This window comes from Chlorocebus sabaeus, chromosome 19 (assembly GCF_047675955.1).
Source record: "Chlorocebus sabaeus isolate Y175 chromosome 19, mChlSab1.0.hap1, whole genome shotgun sequence".
Taxonomy (NCBI): Eukaryota; Metazoa; Chordata; class Mammalia; order Primates; family Cercopithecidae; genus Chlorocebus; species Chlorocebus sabaeus.
In genome coordinates, this window is record NC_132922.1 from 31,668,261 (window position 1) to 31,685,814 (window position 17,554).

Here is a 17,554-nt window from a genome sequence, read left to right on the forward strand (position 1 = left end):
ATATCAACTTTATGCCAACAAATTTGGAAACAGATGAACTGGATAATTTCTTGGAAAAACACAGGTTTATTTTAATGGAAAAGAAAAGAAATAAACCTCAATTGTCTTAACAGGTTTATTTTAATGGAAAAGAAAAGAAATAAACCTCAATTGTCTTAACAACAATTACAGAAATGTAATCAGTAATTTAAAATATTCCCCTCCTCCCCCAAAAATGTTAAAATAACTTTGCAAACAAATTCTGCCTTTCAAAAAACAGACAATTCCAACCTTGTAAAAATTATTTCAGAGAATAGAAAAGTGAGAAACACTTTCACTTCAGTTTTACAAAACGAACCTAATCTTGATATACAAACTGAAGAACAGGACAAAAAAATAAAATTACTGGTAAATTTCACTCATGAACAGAGATGCAAACTGAATCCAATAATATATAAAAAAGATAAATCGACCGGGCATGGTGGCTCACAGCTATAATCCCAGCACTTTGGGAGGCCGAGGCAGGCGGATCACCTAAGGTCAGGAGTTCAAGACCAGCTTGGCCAACATGGTAAAACCCCGTCTCTATTAAAAATATAGAAATTAGCCAGGTGGCGTGGTGGTGCGCGCCTGTAGTCCCAGCTACGCGGAGGCTGAGGCAGGAGAATCTCTTGAACCCAAGAGGTGGAGGTTGCAGTGAACTGAGATGATTCCAGCCTGGGCGACAGCGAGACTCCGTCTCAAAAAAAAAAAAAAAAGATAAATCATCATGACTAAGAGTTGGATTTATCGCAAAAATACAAGTTTGGTATAAAATTACGTAGTGTGAATCACGACATTAACAGAATAAAACAACAACTACAACAAAATTTCAACAGATACAGAAAAGCCCTATCTTGTACTCTGCCCCACCCCACCCCACCCCTGGCAATCCCCATTCCACTTCCTGTCTCTATGAATTTGACTATTCTAGGCCCCTCCTCATATCAATGGAATCATACAGTATTTGTCCTTTTGCGTTTGGTTTATTTCACCTGGCATCATGTCTTTAAGGTTCATCTATGTTGTGGCATGTACTGGAATCTTCTTTCTTCTTAAGGCTGAATAAAGTTACATTGTATGGATATGCCACTTTTAGGTTTGGTTATTTGTTTATCTCGTCATTCACTGATGGACATTTGGGTTTTTCCACCTTTGGGATGTCGTGAATGATGCTGCTATGAACATGGAGGTACAAATGTCTGTCTGAGTTCCTGGTTTCCTTTGTATTATTGAATTGCTTTTACGTGCTTGTCAAAAATCAGCCGGTTATACTTTTGTGTGGGGCTGTTTCTGGGTTCTCTAGGCTGTTTCACTGAACGAATGTGTCTATCCCTCCACTAATGCCAAACAGTCTACACAAATCTTGAAATTTGGTAGAGTGACTCTTCCCACTTTATTCTTCTTTTTTGGAATTGTTTTAACTATTTTAATTCTTTGTTTTTTCTTATAAATTTTAGAATAATCTTGCCTATATCTATAAGAAATCTTTCTTTTTCCTTTTTTTTTTTGAGACGGAGTCTCGCTCTGTTGCCCAGGCTGGAGTACAGTGGCGCGATCTCGGCTCACTGCAACCTCCACCTCACAGGTTCAAGTGATTCTCCTGCCTCAGCCTCCCCAGTAGCTGGGATTACAGGCACACACCACTGCGCCCAGCTGATTTTTGTATTTTTACTAGAAATGGGGTTTCACCATGTTAGCCAGGGTGGTCTCCATCTCCTGACCTCGTGATCCACCCTCCTCAGCCTCCCAAAGTGCTGGGATTACAGGCATGAGGCACTGTGCCTGGCCAAGAAATCTTTCTAGAATTTTGAAAGGAATTGAACTATTCACATCTTTACCATGTTGAGTTTTCCAGTCCATTAACAGACCATGTCTCTCTATTTATTTATATCTTCTTTGATTTCTTTCACCAGGGTTTTGTAGTTTTCAGCATGTAAGTCCTTATCCATACAAACCTGTATTTGGTTAGATTTACGCCTAGTTCATTTTTTGAGTGATTGCAAATGATATTATTTTTTATTTTGGTTTTCATGTGCTCATTGCTAGTATATAGAAATAGCAATTGATTTTTGTATGTTTATCTTGAATCCTTGTATCTTGCTAAACTCATTTATTAGTTCTAAGGCTTTTTAAAAGATTCCGTGGGAATTGATACATCGACAATTATGGTATCTGAAAATAGAAACAGCTTTAGTTTTTCCTTTCTGATCTCTATCTCTTTCCTTTCCTTTTCTCCCCTTTCTGTAATGTCTGGAACTTCCAGCACTATACTGAGTAACAGTAGCGAAAGCAAAATTTTTGCCTTGTCCCTAATTTTCAGAGAAAAGTATTCAGCTTTCCACTATTAAGTATAATTTTAGCTGTAGGTTTTTTGTAGACACTGTTTATCAAGTTGAAGAAGTTTCTATTACTAGTTACCAACAGCTTTTATCATGAATGGGTGTTGAATTTCATCAAATACTTCTTTTGTGTCAATTAATATAATTATGTGATTTTTCTTCTTTAGCTTACATTGGTAAACACTGATTGATCTTTGGAAGTTGAACCAAGCTTGTATTCTAGGAATAAATCCCATTTGATCATGGTGTATAATTATTTTTATATACTGTTGAATTTATTTTATAAAATATTATTGGGCCGGGCGCGGTGGCTCAAGCCTGTAATCCCAGCACTTTGGGAGGCCGAGACGGGCGGATCACGAGGTCAGGAGATCGAGACCATCCTGGCTAACCCGGTGAAACCCCCGTCTCTACTAAAAAATACAAAAAACTAGCTGGGCGAGGTGGCGGGCGCCTGTAGTCCCAGCTACTCGGGAGGCTGAGGCAGGAGAATGGCGTAAACCCGGGAGGCGGAGCTTGTAGTGAGCCGAGTTCGTGCCACTGCACTCCAGCCTGGGCGACAGAGCAAAGACTCCGTCTCAAAAAAAAAAAAAAAAAAAAAAAAAAATTTTATTAAGAACGTTTGCATCTATATTCATGTGGGATATTGGTCTGTAGTTTCCTCTTTCTTCTTTTTTTTTTTGCTTTATTTTTGGTATCAAAGTAATATTGGTTTCATAGAATGAAGTGAGTTCCCTCTCTCTCTCTCTCTCTTTTTTTTTTTTTTGGTAAGAGAGTTTGAAATTGATTGGTGCTAGTTCTTTTTTAAACATTTGATATGGCCAGGCACTGTGGCTGACGCCTGTAATCCCACCACTTTGGGAGGCCGAAGCGGGTGGATCACGTGAAGTAAGGAGTTTGAGACCAGCCTGGCCAACATGGCAAAACCCTGTCTGTGCTAAAAATACAAAAATTAGCCACGCATGGTTGCAGGCGTCTGTAATCCCAGCTACTTGGGAGGCTGAGACAGGAGAACTGCGTGAACCCAGGAGGTGGAGGTTGCAGTGAACTGAGCCACTGTACTCCAGCCTGGGCAATGGAGCGAGACTCCATCTAAAAAAAAAAAAAAAAAAAAAAATTTTGGTAGAATTTACCAATGAAGCCGTCTGGCCCTAGACTTTTCTTTGTTGGAATTTTTTTTTTCTTTTTCCTAACTCAATTTGTTTGTTATATTTGCTCGTGTTTGTTGTTGTTTGTTTGTTTTTGAGATGGAGTTTCGCTCTTATTGCCCAGGCTGGAGTGCACTGGTGCGATCTCAACTCATTGGAACCTCCACCTCCTGGGTTCAAGCGATTCTCCTGCCTCAACCTTCTGAATAGCTGGGATTGCAAGCATCTGCCACCATGCCCGGCTAATTTTTTGTATTATATTTGCTTGTTATAGATCTATTCAGATTTTCTATTTCTGTTTGAGTCAGGTTTGGTAGTCTATGTTTCTAAGAATTGGTCAATTTCATCTAGGTTAACTAATTTGTTAGCATGCAACTGTTCATAGTATTCCTCTAAATCACTATTTTGGTCAGGTGTGGTGGCTCACATCTGTAATCCCAGCGCTTTTTGAGGCCGAGGCCAGTGGATCACCTGAGGTCAGGAGTTGGAGATCAACCTGGTCAACACGGTGAAACCCCGTCTCTACTAAAAATACAAAAATTACCCCAACGTGGTTGTGGGCACCTGTGATCCCAGCTACTCAGGGGGCTGAGGCAGGAGAGTCACTTGAACCCGGGAGGTTGCAGTGAGCTGAGATCGCACCACTGCATTCCAGCCTGGACGACAGAGCGAGACTCCATCTCGAAAAAATAAAATAAAGTAAAAAAATAAATACATAAAATCACTATTATTTATGTAAGCCAACAAGTGGTATCTCTTCTTTCATTCTAGATTTAGGTAATTTGAGTTTCCTCCCTCTTTTTAGGTCAATCTAGCTAAAGATTTGTCAATTTTGTTGAACTTTTCAAAGAACCAACTTTTGGTTTCATTGATTTTGAGGTTTCTTTATGGCCCAAGATATGGTTGGTTCTGTGGGCACTAGAAAAGAATGTGTAGTCTGCTGCTGTTAGGTAGTGCTCTGTAAAAATCCTGGTAGTTAATGGTGTTGAGATTCTGTGTTCTTGCTGATTTTCTGTCTAGTTTTTCTATCAATGATGAGCGAGAAATGTTGAAGCTTCAACTACAATTGTCCCATATTATCTATTTCTCCATTTAGATTTATCAGTTTTGCTTCACATGTATTGTCAGCTCTGTTGTTTGGTGCCTATATATTTAGAATTGCTATGTCTTTTTGGTGAATTGACACTTTTATCATTAATGTGCTTTTTGTATTTATTTTTTTTTTTATTTTATTTTTTGAGACTGGAGTCTCGCTGTGTCGTCCCAGGCTGGAGTGCAGTGGCTGCGATCTCAGCTCACTGCAACCTCCCCCTGGGTTCAAGTGCCTCTCCTGCCTCAGCCCCCTGAGTAGCTGGGACTACAGGCTGCCCGCCACCACACCCGCTAGGGTATTTTTGTATTTTTAGTAGAGACGGGGTTTCACGTGTTGACCAGGTTGTTCTCCAACTCCTGACCTCGGTGATCCACCTGGCCTCAGGCCTCCCAAAGCGCTGGGATTACAGGCTTGAGCCACCGCACCCGGCCCATTATGTGTCTTTGTCCTAGTAATTTTTCCTTCCTTCTTTCCCTCCTTCCTTCCCTCCCTCCCTCCCTCCCTCCCTCCCTCCCTCCCTCCCTCCTTCCTTCCTTCCTTCCTTCCTTCCTTCCTTCCTTCCTTCTTTCCACCCTCCCTCCCTCCATCTCTCCTTCCTTTCTTCCTTTCTGTCTGCCTGCCTGCCTGCTTGCTTGCTCTGTCGCCCAGGCCGAAGTGCAATGGTGTGATCTCAGCTCACTGCAACCTCTGCCTCCTGGCCTCCTGGGTTCAAGCAATTCTCCTGCCTCAGGCACCCCAGTAGCTGGGATTACAGGTGTGCACCACCATGCCTGGCTAGTTTTTGTATTTTTAGTAGAGATGGGGTTTTGCCATCTTGGCTAGGCTGGTCTCAAATTCCTGGCCTCAAGTAATCTGCCCGCCTCCACCTCCCAAAGTGCTCAGATTGCAGGCACAAACCACCGCGCCCGGCCCAAGAGTGCTATTTTATTTTGTTTGTTGTGTCTCTTTTTGTTTATTTCTCTTTACTTTTCACTGCTTTCCTGTGGCTTACTTGAATATTCCTTAAAATTACGTTTTGAGGCTGGCACGGTAGCTCACGCCTGTAATCCCAGCACTTTGGGAGGCCGAGGCGGGCAGATCACGAGATCAGGAGATCGAGACCATCCTGGCTAACACGGTGAAACCCTGTCTCTACTAAAAATACAAAAAAAGCCAGGCGTGGTGGCGGGCGCCTGTAGTCCCAGCTGCTCGGGAGGTTGAGGCAGGAGAATGGCATGAACCTGGGAGGTGGAGCTTGCAGTGAGCCAAGATTGCACCACTGCACTCCAGCCTGGGCGACAGAGCAAGACTCCATCTCAAAAAAAAAAAAAAAAAATTCATTTTGTGTTTTCGAGTGTGTCTCTTTGTATAGCTTTCCCCCATGTTCTTCCTTTCTTTTATTTATTTATTCTGAATGAATTATATATAAGCTACAACAGTTCATTAAAGAAATAATAATTGTATAGGTAAGATGTAATACATTCATGTAAAATTTCAAACAATATAGAAAGTCGTGAAATACAGAAAACGTACAGAATACAAAAAAAGTTAAAAATCCCTGATATTTCCCCCAGTAAATCCCAGAGTCTCCTACGCATAGGCAATAATAGATATCAATTTGGCATGTATGCCTTAGACTTTTATCTGTGCATTTGTATTCATAAAAGTAAACATAAAAGCACATAGTTGGGGCTGGGCGCGGTGGCTCACACCTATAATCCCAGCACTTTGGGAGGCTGAAGTGGGCGGATCACGAGGTCAGCAGTTGGAGACCAACCTGGCAAACATGGTGAAACCCCATCTCTACCTAAAAATACAAAAATTAGCTGGATGTGGTGGCGCATGCCTCCAGTCCCAGCTACTCAGAAGGCTGAGGCAGGAGAATTGCTTGAACCCGGGAGGCGGAGGTTGTAATGAACTGAGATTGCGCCACTGCACTCCAGCCTGGCGGAGGTTGTAATGAACTGAGATTGCGCCACTGCACTCCAGCCTGGGTAACAAAGTAAGACTCTGTCTCACTAAAAAGCAACAACAAAACAAAACAAAACAAAAAAACAGTACATAGTTTCATTTCTGTGGGAATTTAAGTTTATGCAGTATCATCCTACATGTAATGAGATAAACTTGAATGATGTTTTCACTAAATAAGATCTGTTAGAGATATGTCCAGGTCAGTGCATATAGATCGACCTCTTTTTAAATATATTTTTAATTTTTAATTTTTATTTTTTATTTTTATTTTTTCTTTGAGACGGAGTCTCACTCTGTCGCCTAGGCTGGAGTGCAGTGGTGCGATCTCAGCTCACTGCAAGCTCCGCCTCCTGGGTTCACGCCATTCTCCTGCCTCAGTCTCCCAAGTAGCTGGGACTATAGGTGCCTGCTACCACGCTTGGCTAATTTTTTTTTTTTTTTTTGTATTTTTAGTAGAGATGGGGTTTCACCATGTTAGCCAGGATGGTCTTGATCTGCTGACCTCATGATCTGCCCATCTCGGCCTCCCAAAGTGCTGGGATTACAGGTGTGAGCCACCGCGCCCGGTCAAGATGAATTTTTTAAGCTTCTACATATGAATAAGAACATGTGGTGTTTAACTTTCTGTCTCAGCTGTGTGTGGTGGCTCATGCCTGAAATCCCAGCACATTGGGAGGGTGAGGCAGGAGGATCACTTGAACCCAGAAGTTTGAGACCAGCTTGGGCCACATTGTGAGACCCCCCATCTCTAAAAAGTAAAATACCAGACAGGCACAGTGGCTCACACCTGTAATCCCAGCACTTTGGGAGGCCAAGGTGGGCAGATCATGAGATCAGGAGTTTGAGACCAACCTGGCCAACATAGTGAAACCCTGTTGCTACTAAAAATGCAAAAATTAGCCGGGCATGGTGGTGGGTGCCTGTAGTCCCAGCTACTTGGGAGGCTGAGGTGGGAGAATTGCTTGAACCCAGGAGGCAGAGGTTGCAGTGAGCTGAGATTGCACCATTGCACTGCAGCCTGGGCAACAGAGTGAGACTCCGTCTCAAAAAATAAATAAATAAATAAATAAATAAATAAATAAATAAATAAATAACCTTTCTGTTCCTGGCTTATTTCACTTATAGTGTTTTCCAGTTCCATTTATGTTGCCATGAATGGCAGGATTTTTTTTTTTTTTTTTTTTTTTATGGCTGAATAGTATTCTGTTGTGTATATGTACCACCTTTTCTTTATCCATTCCTCTGCTGTAAGAACACCTAGGTTGATTCGCAGTGAATAGTGCTGCGGTAAACATAAGGGTGCAGATGTGTCTTTGATCAAGGATTTCCTTCCTCTGGATTAACGCCCAGTCATGCAGTTGCTAGATGGTATGGTATGTCTATGTGTGGTTTTTATGAGGACCCTCCGTGCTGTTCTCTATTGTGGCTGGGCTAGTTTATGGGACCAGATGTGTGCACTTTCCCACGAAGAATGTGTAAGAGTTCTCTTTCCTCTGCAACCTCACCAGCATTTGTGATTTTTTTTTCTTCTTGATACCTTTGTATAGCTTTTTAGTGGTTGCTGTAGGATAAATATATATAAAATGTATATTATATAATCAAAGTCTCCAGGTGTCAATATTTTATTATTTGGAATAAAGTGTAAAAACCTGACCTCCCGGCTGGGCGTGGTGGCTCATGCCTGTAATCCCAGCACTTCGGAAGGCTGAGGGAGGCCGATCACCTGAGGTCAGGAGTTCGAGACCAGCCTGGCCAATGTGGTGAAACCCCGTCTCTATTAAAAATACAAAAATTAGCTGGGCGTGGTGGCGGGCACCTGTAGTCTCAGCTACTCGGGAGGCTGAGGCAGGAGAATCACTTGAACATGGGAGGCGGAGCTTGCAGTGAGCCGAGATCACACCACTGCACTCCAGCCTGGGCGACGGAGCGAGACTTCATCTCAAAAAACAAACAAACAAACAAAAAACCTTACCTCCCTTAATGTCCTGTTACCCTCCCCCATTTATAATACAATTATATATCTTAGATATTTCCTCTACATACATTGAGAACCATTTAAGCAGTGTAATAATATTTGCTTCAGCCATGAAACATAATTTAGGAAACTCAAGAGGAGGAGGAAAGTCTATTGTATTAATATTTACCAGTATTTTGCTTATCATGTTCTTTCTTCCTTCCTGATGTTCCAAGACTCTTATTTTACCATTTCCTTTCTGTTTAAGGAACATCCTTTAGCATTCTTTCAGCATATATTGCTGGCAACAAATTCTCTTAGTTTTCCTTCACTTGAAAAAACATATTTTCCCCCCTTCATTCTTGAATAATATATTGACTAAACATAGAATTCTGCATTGAGATTTTTTTTTTCTTTCAGCACTTAAAAAATGTGCTACTTTCAGGCCGGGCGCGGTGGCTCAAGCCTGTAATCCCAGCACTTTGGGAGGCCGAGATGGGCGGATCATGAGGTCAGGAGATGGAGACCATCCTGGCTAACACGGTGAAACCCCTTCTCTACTAAAAAATACAAAAAATTAGCTGGGAGTGGTGGCGGGCGCCTGTAGTCCCAGCTACTCAGGAGGCTGAGGCAGGAGAATGGCGTAAACCCGGTCGAGATCCACTGCACTCCAGCCTGGGCGACACAGCGAGACTCCACCTCAAAAAAAAAAAAAAATGTGCTACTTTCTTCTGGTCTCTCTGGTTTCTGAAGAGAAATTCTCTGTCATTTGATTCATTTTCTTCCCGGATAGGTGAGGTATCATTTTTCTCTCTAGCTGAATTGTCTTTAGGTTTCAGAAGTTCAATTAAGATGTTTTGAGCGTGGCGCGGTGGCTCCCGCCTGTAATCCTAGCACTTTGGGAGGCCGAGGGCAGCCAGATTGCCTGAGCTCAGGAGTTCGAGACCAGCCTGGGCAATACTGTGAAATCCTGTCTCTACTGAAATACAAAAAAAAAATTAGGCTGGGTGTGATGGCTCACGCCTGTAATCCCAGCACTTTCGAGGCCGAGACGGGTGGATCCCGAGGTCAGGAGATCAAGACCATCCTGGCTAACACGGTGAAACCCCGGCTCTACTAAAAAAAAAAAAAGAAAAAAAAGTTTGCCGGGTGTGGTGGTGGGCGCCTGTAGTCCTAGCTACTTGGGAGGCTGAGGCAGGAGAATTTCTTGAACCTGGGAGGGAGAGTTTGGAGTGAGCCGAGATGGTGCCACTGCATTCCAACCTGGGGGACAGAGCAAGAATCTGTCTCCAAAAAAAAAAAAAAAGATGTTTTAGTGTGGATCTCTTTAAGTTTATCATGTTTGAGGTTCAGTTTGACTTTTCTCCTCTCTCTCTCTCTCGATAGGGGTCTCATGTTGCCCAGGCTGGTCTTGAACTCCTGGGCTCAAGCGGTCCTCCCATCTTGGCCCTCAAAGGTGTGAACCACCACACCTGGCCTCACTTAACTTCTTGAATCTGTAGTTTTTTTTCTCTCTCTCTCTCTTTTTTTTTTCTTTTTGCTAAATTCAGGAAATTTCCAGCTATTATTTCTTTGAGTACTTTGTTAACCCCACTCCCTTTCTCCTCTCCTTTGGGCACTCTCATGACATGGATGTTAGGTCTTCTTTATGATCTCATATTTTCTGAGCCTTTGTTTATTCTTATTTTTTCAATGAATTTTCTCTCTCTTGTTCAGATGAGATAATTGGGTTAAAAAAATGTTTTTAATAGAGACAGGGTCTCACTATGTTGGCCAGTTGGTCTTTAACTCCTGGCCTCAAGTAATCCTCCTGCCTCAGCCTCCCAAAGTGCTAGGATTACAGGTGTGAGCCACTGTGGCTGGTCCAGATGGGATAATTGCATTGTTTCAGCTTCCAATTCACCAGTAGTTTCCTCTGTCCCTTCCATGTTGCTGTCCGGCTGATATCCAATGACCTTTTTAAATTTTGGTTACTATATTTTAGTTCTAAATTTTTTTTTTTTTTTTTTTTCAGAGACAGAGTCTTGCTGTGTTGCCCATGCTGCAGTACAGCGGTGCGATCTCGGCTCACTGCAACCTCTGCCTCCTGGGTTCTAGAAATTCTCTTGTCTCAGCCTCCCGAGTAGCTGGGATTACAGGTGCCTGCGGCCACACCCAGCTAATTTTTTTGTATTTTAGTAGACACAGAGTTTCACCATGTTGCCAATGCTGGTCTCGAACTCCTGAACTCAGGCAATCCACTTGCCTTGCCCTCCCAAAGTGCTAGGATTACAGGCATGAGCCACCATGACTGGCTTAGTTCTAAAATTTCTATGTGGTTCTTATTTCTTATTTCTTTTTTTTTTTTTTGATGGAGTCTCGCTCTGTCACCCAGGCTGGAGTACAGCGGCGTGGTCTCAGCACACTGCAAGCTCTGCCTCCCAGGTTCACGCCATTCTCCTGCCTCAGCCTCCTGAATAGCTGGGACCACAGGTGCCCACACCACGCCCAGCTAATTTTTTGTATTTTTAGTAGAGACGGGGTTTCACCGTGTTAGCCAGGATGGTCTCAATCTCCTGACCTCGTGATCCACCCACCTCAGCCTCCCAAAGTGCTGGGATTATAGGCATGAGCCACCGCGCCCGGCCGTGGTTCTTATTTCTTTGTAAGACTTTCCTATATTTTCATTTGTTTCAAGCATATCTGTAATCACTCACTGAAGCATTTTTATCATGTCTGCTTTGAAATCTGAATTAATTCTCACATCTGTGACATCTCCATCTTTATGTCTGTTGATTGTCTTTTTTTTTTTTTTTGAGGCAGGATCTTGCTGTGTTGCCCAGGAGAGCTATGGCACGATCTCAGCTCACTGCAACCTCCGCCTCCCAGGCTCAAGTGATTCTCATGCCTGAGCCTCCAGAGTAGCTGGGACTACAGGCATGCACCACTAAGCCTGGCTAATTTTTTATAGAGATGGGGTTTCACCATGTTGGTCAGGCTGGTCTCCAACACCTGACCTCAAGTGATCTGCCCACCTCGGTCTCCCAAAGTGCTGGGATTACAGGCGTGAGCCACCGCACCCGGCCAATTTAGTATCTGACTGATACTTGGTATGATGACTATTCTTCTTTTTTCTTTTCTTTTTTTTTTTTTTTTTTGAGACAGAGTCTTTGTCTGTCGCCCAGGCTGGAGTGCAGTGGCATGATCTCGGCTTACTGTAGCCTCTGCCTCCCGGGTTCAAGCAATTATCCTGCCTCAGCCTCCTGAGTAGCTGGGACTACAGGCGCCCGCCATCATGCCCGGCTAATTTGTTTGGATTTTTAGTAGAGACGGGGTTTCACTGTGTTGGCCAGGATGATATCGATCTCTGGACTTCGTGATCCGCCCGCCTTGGCCTCCCAAAGTGCTGGGATTACAGGCATGAGCCACCCTGCTGGGCCTGATGACTTATTTTCAATCAGAACTTAGATAATTTGGCTATTATAACACTGTGAATCAGCTGGGCGCGGTGGCTCACGCCTGTAATCCCAGACCTTTGGGAGGCAGAGGAGGGCGGATCGTGAGGTCAGGAGATCGAGACCATCCTGGCTAACACAGTGAAACTCCATCTCTACTAAAAATACAAAAAATTAGCCTTTTTTGTAGGTGTGGTGGCGGGCACCTGCAGTCCCAGCTACTCCAGAGGCCGAGGCAGGAGAATGGCGTGAACCCGGGAGGCGGAGCTTGCAGTAAGCTGAGATCGTGCCATTGCACTCTAGCCTGGGTGACAGAGTGAGACTCCATCTCAAAAAAAAAAAAAAAAAAAAAAAAGACTGTGGATCTTATTTAAATCTTGTGTTTTAGCAGGGGCTTCCTCTGACACCATTCTGGCAGTGACAGGGGACACTTTACTGCTAGGTGGAGGTGGAAGTCCACGTTCTCCACCCTACCTCCATTGACACCTGGGGCCACAGGGATCCTTGTGACTGCTTGGTGGGGCTGGGAGTTCCTGCTCCCCACTCAGCCTCCTGTGATACCCCAGGCATGGATGGGGGGAATGCCTGCTGCTGATCCCCAAGTGGCCTCCACTGGCACCGTGTGTGGGCGGGGAGAGCCTCATCACCTCTGGAAAATGATGAAGGTCCTTACCCTCTACTAGGTTCCTCTGACAGTACCATAGTGAAGACCTGGAGGGGGCCCTTACTACCATGTTAGGAGTGGAAGTCCAGGATCCCCATGTGGTCTCCACTGACACCGTGGTCAGGGAGGGGGACCTATTTCCACTCAAGTCCTCCTTGGCCTCTTCCAAACACCCCAGTAGGAGGCTGGAGCATCTCGTTACAGCCTGGCAAGGGTAGGAGTCTAGGCTCCCCACTGGTCTTTGCTATTGAGGGCAGGGTTGGGGCCACAGTTTTTTCTGTAATAGTTTGGCTTGAGTATAGTGATTGTTGTCTAAAATATTTTTGTTTTGCTAGTCTTTGTCCTGATCTTTTGGCTAGACAGAACAGGCTTTGCTTGGGACTTATTTTGTGCCTGTACCCATTGGTATTTCTGGGTGTCCAGCTCCTCTGTATGCAGTTTGGTATACATGAATCAAAAAGATAACCTAGGAGGCTGGGCATGGTGGCTCATGCCTGTCACCCCCGTGCTTTGGGAAGCTGAGGCAGGAGGATCCCTTGAGACCAGGAGTTACAAGATTAGCCTGAGCAACATAGCAAGATTATCTCTAGAAAAATTTAAAAAAAATATTAGCTGGGTGGTGGTGCATACCTGTAGTCCCAGCTACTTGGGAGGCTGAGGTGGGAGTATCACTTGAGCCTAGGAGTTCAAAGTTGCAGTGAGCTATGGTCGTGTCCCTGCACTCCAGACTGCGTGACAGAATGAGACCTGTTTCTGAAATAAATAAAGTAAGAATAAAAAACAAAAAGACAACCCAGAGAAACACCACCATTTCATCTTTGGCTCTAAGTCTCTAGCTTCTCTGCCTTCTTTATAATACTTAGAATCTCCTTATGTTTGCTTTATTTATAACATTTAGGGTTTTTATTTGTGGAAGGAATAGGGAAACATATGTTTATCTGTCTTCTAGGAAGCAGAAGTCTATTTTGTCTTTGTTTTTTGAGATGGAGTCTTGCTCTGTCATGCCAGCTGGAGTGCAGTGGCACGATCTCAGTTCATTGCAAACTCTGTCTCCTGGGTTCAAGCGATTCTCCTGCCTCAGCCTCTCAAGTAGCTGGAATTACCGGCGCCCGCCACCACACCCAGCTAATTTTTGTATTTTTAGTAGAGACAGGATTTCACCATGTTGGCCAGGCTGGTCTCAAACTCCTGACCTCAGGTGATCCGCCAGCCTCAGTCTCCCAAAGTGCTGGGATTACAAGTGTGAGCCACCATACCCGGCTACCTTCATTTATTTTTTTCAGGCTCATTCATGGACGTGATATTGTCTTCATTTTTGAAATATATTTTTGGTGAGTGTAGAATTTAGGTTAAGGCTGGGCGTGGTGGCTCATGCTGTAATCCCAGCACTGGGATTGGCGAATGGATCACTTGAGTTCAGGAGTTTAAGACCAGCCTGCACAACACGGTGAAACCCCATCTCTACAAAAAATTTAAAAAATAAAAATAAAATGAAATAAAATAAAATAAATTAGCTGGGTGTGGTGGTGCACGCCTGTAGTCCTAGCTATTTGGGTGCTTGGGCAGCTGAAGTGGGAGGATCACTTGAACCTGGAGGCTGAGGCTGCAGCAAGTCATGTTTGTGCCGCTGCACTGCAGCCTAGGTGACAAAGTGAAATCCTGTCTTTAAAAAAAGAAAAGAAAAGAAAAAGAATTTTAGGTTACAGGGATTTTTTTCTTGCAGTACTTTAAAGATGTTGCTATACTATCTTCTTGCTTGCATTGTTTCCAACAAGAAATCTCCTTCTTCTTGATTCCTCTGCACACAATGTGTCTTTTTCCTCTCCATGCTTTTAAGACTTTCTCTTTAGCACCAGTTTTACGAAATTTGGTTTATGATGTACTTTGGTGGACTTTTTTTTTTTTTTTTTTTTTTTTTTTTGAGAAGGAGTCTCGCTGTGTTGCCCAGCATGGAGTGCAATGGCATGATCTCGGCTCACTGAAACCTCTGCCTCCCAGGTGCAAGAGATTCTCCCTCAGCCACCTGAGTAATTGGGATTACAGGTGCACGCCACCACGCCCAGCTAATTTTTGTATTTTTAGTAGAGATGGGGTTTCACCATGTTGGCCAGGCTGGTCTCAAACTCTTGACCTCAAGTGATCCGCCCACCTCGGCCTCCTGAAGTGCTGGAATTACAGGCGTGAGCCACTGCGCCCGGCCTGGCTCGCCATTCTATAGACCCCTTGACCCTTCGTGGATCGTACCAGAGCTCCCTGCCCCCAACTCCCTCACCCGCTGGGGAAGTTAAAGCCACAATCACCTCCAATTCTGACTAACAGCCAGCGATGCCTACTCTGAGGGGCAGGTCTGAGGTTGGATGAGCTGTGAGGGCCCAGGGAGCCTGGGAGGATGGCACTCAGGAGTGGAAGAAGAGAACTAGGACTGGCATCGGCCTCCCCTGCAGCCTCGCAGCCTCCACCATGGGGGGCTTTGTTACCAGTAAGGAACTAAGGCAGAGAGGCCACCTCACTAGTCCAGACAGTTTCTTGCTTGCGGGGGAAAATCTGACTCCATGCCTGCGCTTAACCACAAAGAGTAACAACAATGCCAGCAAAACCATCGAGTCTAGCACTGTCCAATCTGGATGCTGCTCACATTGTCACAGCCGCCCAGTGGCCCCACACAGGGTGTCTCGGGCACCTGGTGCCAGCGGTCAGTGACTCACGAGGACCCCAGCTGCTGCTCTCAGCCTGCAGGAGTACTGGCTTGTGTCAAGAAAGGGCACCAGGCCACACTCTGTGCTTAGAGGCTCTGCAAACATTTGAGGAAATGGAAGGACACATCCTTAACTGTTTCAAAACTGAAAGATAGAAGAAACGCTGTTCTTCACTTCCCCTGAAATCAAATCTGTTAACTAGGAGCTTCCCAAACCCAAATCCCCAGGAATCTTGAGCCTAAATTTAGCTTATCCTTGGAAGGTCACCAGACTACCCTGGGGCAGGGTCAGCCAGCAGCTGCTCAAGATAAACTTGGCTTTTCTGCAGACTCAGGCTTTTCTCACACACAATTAATGAGATCCTGCCGTACTTCCCCTGGGAAAGCAGAACAATGGCTGGGGTGAGCAGTTGGCCTTGGCCAGCGCTCTTCGCCAAGGGCCCTTCGCCAGAGATCAGGGGTTTGTGTCCCTGCCTGAACAGGACACCTCCGATCTCCACCTGCAGGCTCTGGACCACCGTGGCACTCTGGACATAAGGTCACTTCTGTCCCTTGGATGCCCAGCCCCTTCCCACCTCTGGGATCTTGCACTGGCTATTGCTTCTGCTCTGGCTGGAACTTATTCCCCGGATCCCTGTGAAATGTCACCTCTTCAGAGAGGTCTTCACCACTGTCTTTCCTGCCCAGTTCTTGGTTGATAGGTTCCTGTCAGCTCTTTATGGGCAGAAGCTGCCTGTGCTGTGTGCTCTGCCTAGAGACAGTGCTTGCCACACAGTAGGTGGGCAGACCCTCCATCAGTGGCAGGAAAGGTGGGTGCACCCTCATGCCCCACTGGAGTCTGGCCTGAGCCACTCAGAGGCCAGCCTCCATCTCAGGTGGGTTTGTCCGGGGTAGTGTCAGCCCCTGCGGCCCTCTCTGGGCCTCTCTGCATTGGCACTGGTTCCACTGCAGCCTGGGGCCTCGACCAACAGGGTAGAAATCAGATTGTGAAAGGTGAAGCCTGAGACTCCTCTGCCACGTCCCTGTGATGCTGTGAGGCTGCCGCCAAAGAAACATGAGCTTGCTGGGGCCACCCTAGGGTGCCAGCTAGGAGAGAAGAAAAACAGGCAGCCAGGTGAGAAGGGAGAGCCTTGGGCTGGCTGCAGCCCCAAGCTGGCTAGAGGGCGACAGGCAGCCTCCTGTGCAGGACAGAAACACGAAGACAGCCGCCCTGTGGAGGTTATTCCTGGATACCGGGTGGGAAAATCAACAAGCAAATGGACAGGTCCAGCTCAAGCCTCTAAAAGCAATGCTGGGGGACGGTGCAGCAAGGTGTTCCTGGAAGTGATCTCGGCAACACAACTTAGAAGATGAGCAGGCCGGGCGCGGTGGCTCAAGCCTGTAATCCCAGCACTTTGGGAGGCCAAGACGGGCGGATCACGAGGTCAGGAGATCGAGACCATCCTGGCTAACACGGTGAAACCCCGTCTCTACTAAAAATACAAAAAATGAGCCGGGCAAGGTGGCGGGCGCCTGTAGTCCCAGCTACTCGGGAGGCTGAGGCAGGAGAATGGCGTCAACCCGGGAGGCGGAACTTGCAGTGAGCCGAGATCACGCCACTGTACTCCAGCCTGGGCAACAGAGCGAGACTCCGTCTCAAAAAAAAAAAAAAAAAAAATACAAAAAACTAGCCGGGCGAGGTGGCGGGCGTTTGTAGTCCCAGCTACTCGGGAGGCTGAGGCAGGAGAATGGCGTGAACCCGGGAGGCGAAGCTTGCAGTGAGCTGAGATCCGGCCACTGCGCTCCAGTCTGGGCGACAAAGCGAGACTCTGTCTCAACAACAAAAAAAACAACAAAAAAAAAGATGAGCAGGACCCAACCTGACAGACCCACACCACGGGCAGAAGAGGCCAAGGTAAGAGACGGCCCACGTGAGGCCCATAGGCAGGTGAGTCTGCTGGGGCAGAGTGTGTGCTCAGGGCCTCGCCAAGCCTGGTGACTAGACTGGCCAGTTCTAGCACATGGAGGTACACATCAGTCCAGCTGCTCTAGGGGTCGGCTCTTTGTCCATGGGCAATGTGAGCCATGGAGGGTCTTAGGTAGGGTGAGGCCCAGGAGAGGGGCCTGCCGGGGTGGCCTAGCTGGGCAAGGGCAGGTTCCTGATGAGCTGAGGAGGCCACAGCAGTCATCCCAGGAAGATGGTAGCATGGAAGGGCTGGGAGTAGGGGGATCCAGGGAAGGTCCCTGGGCTTGGGCTAGGGGGTAGTAAGAGTGAGA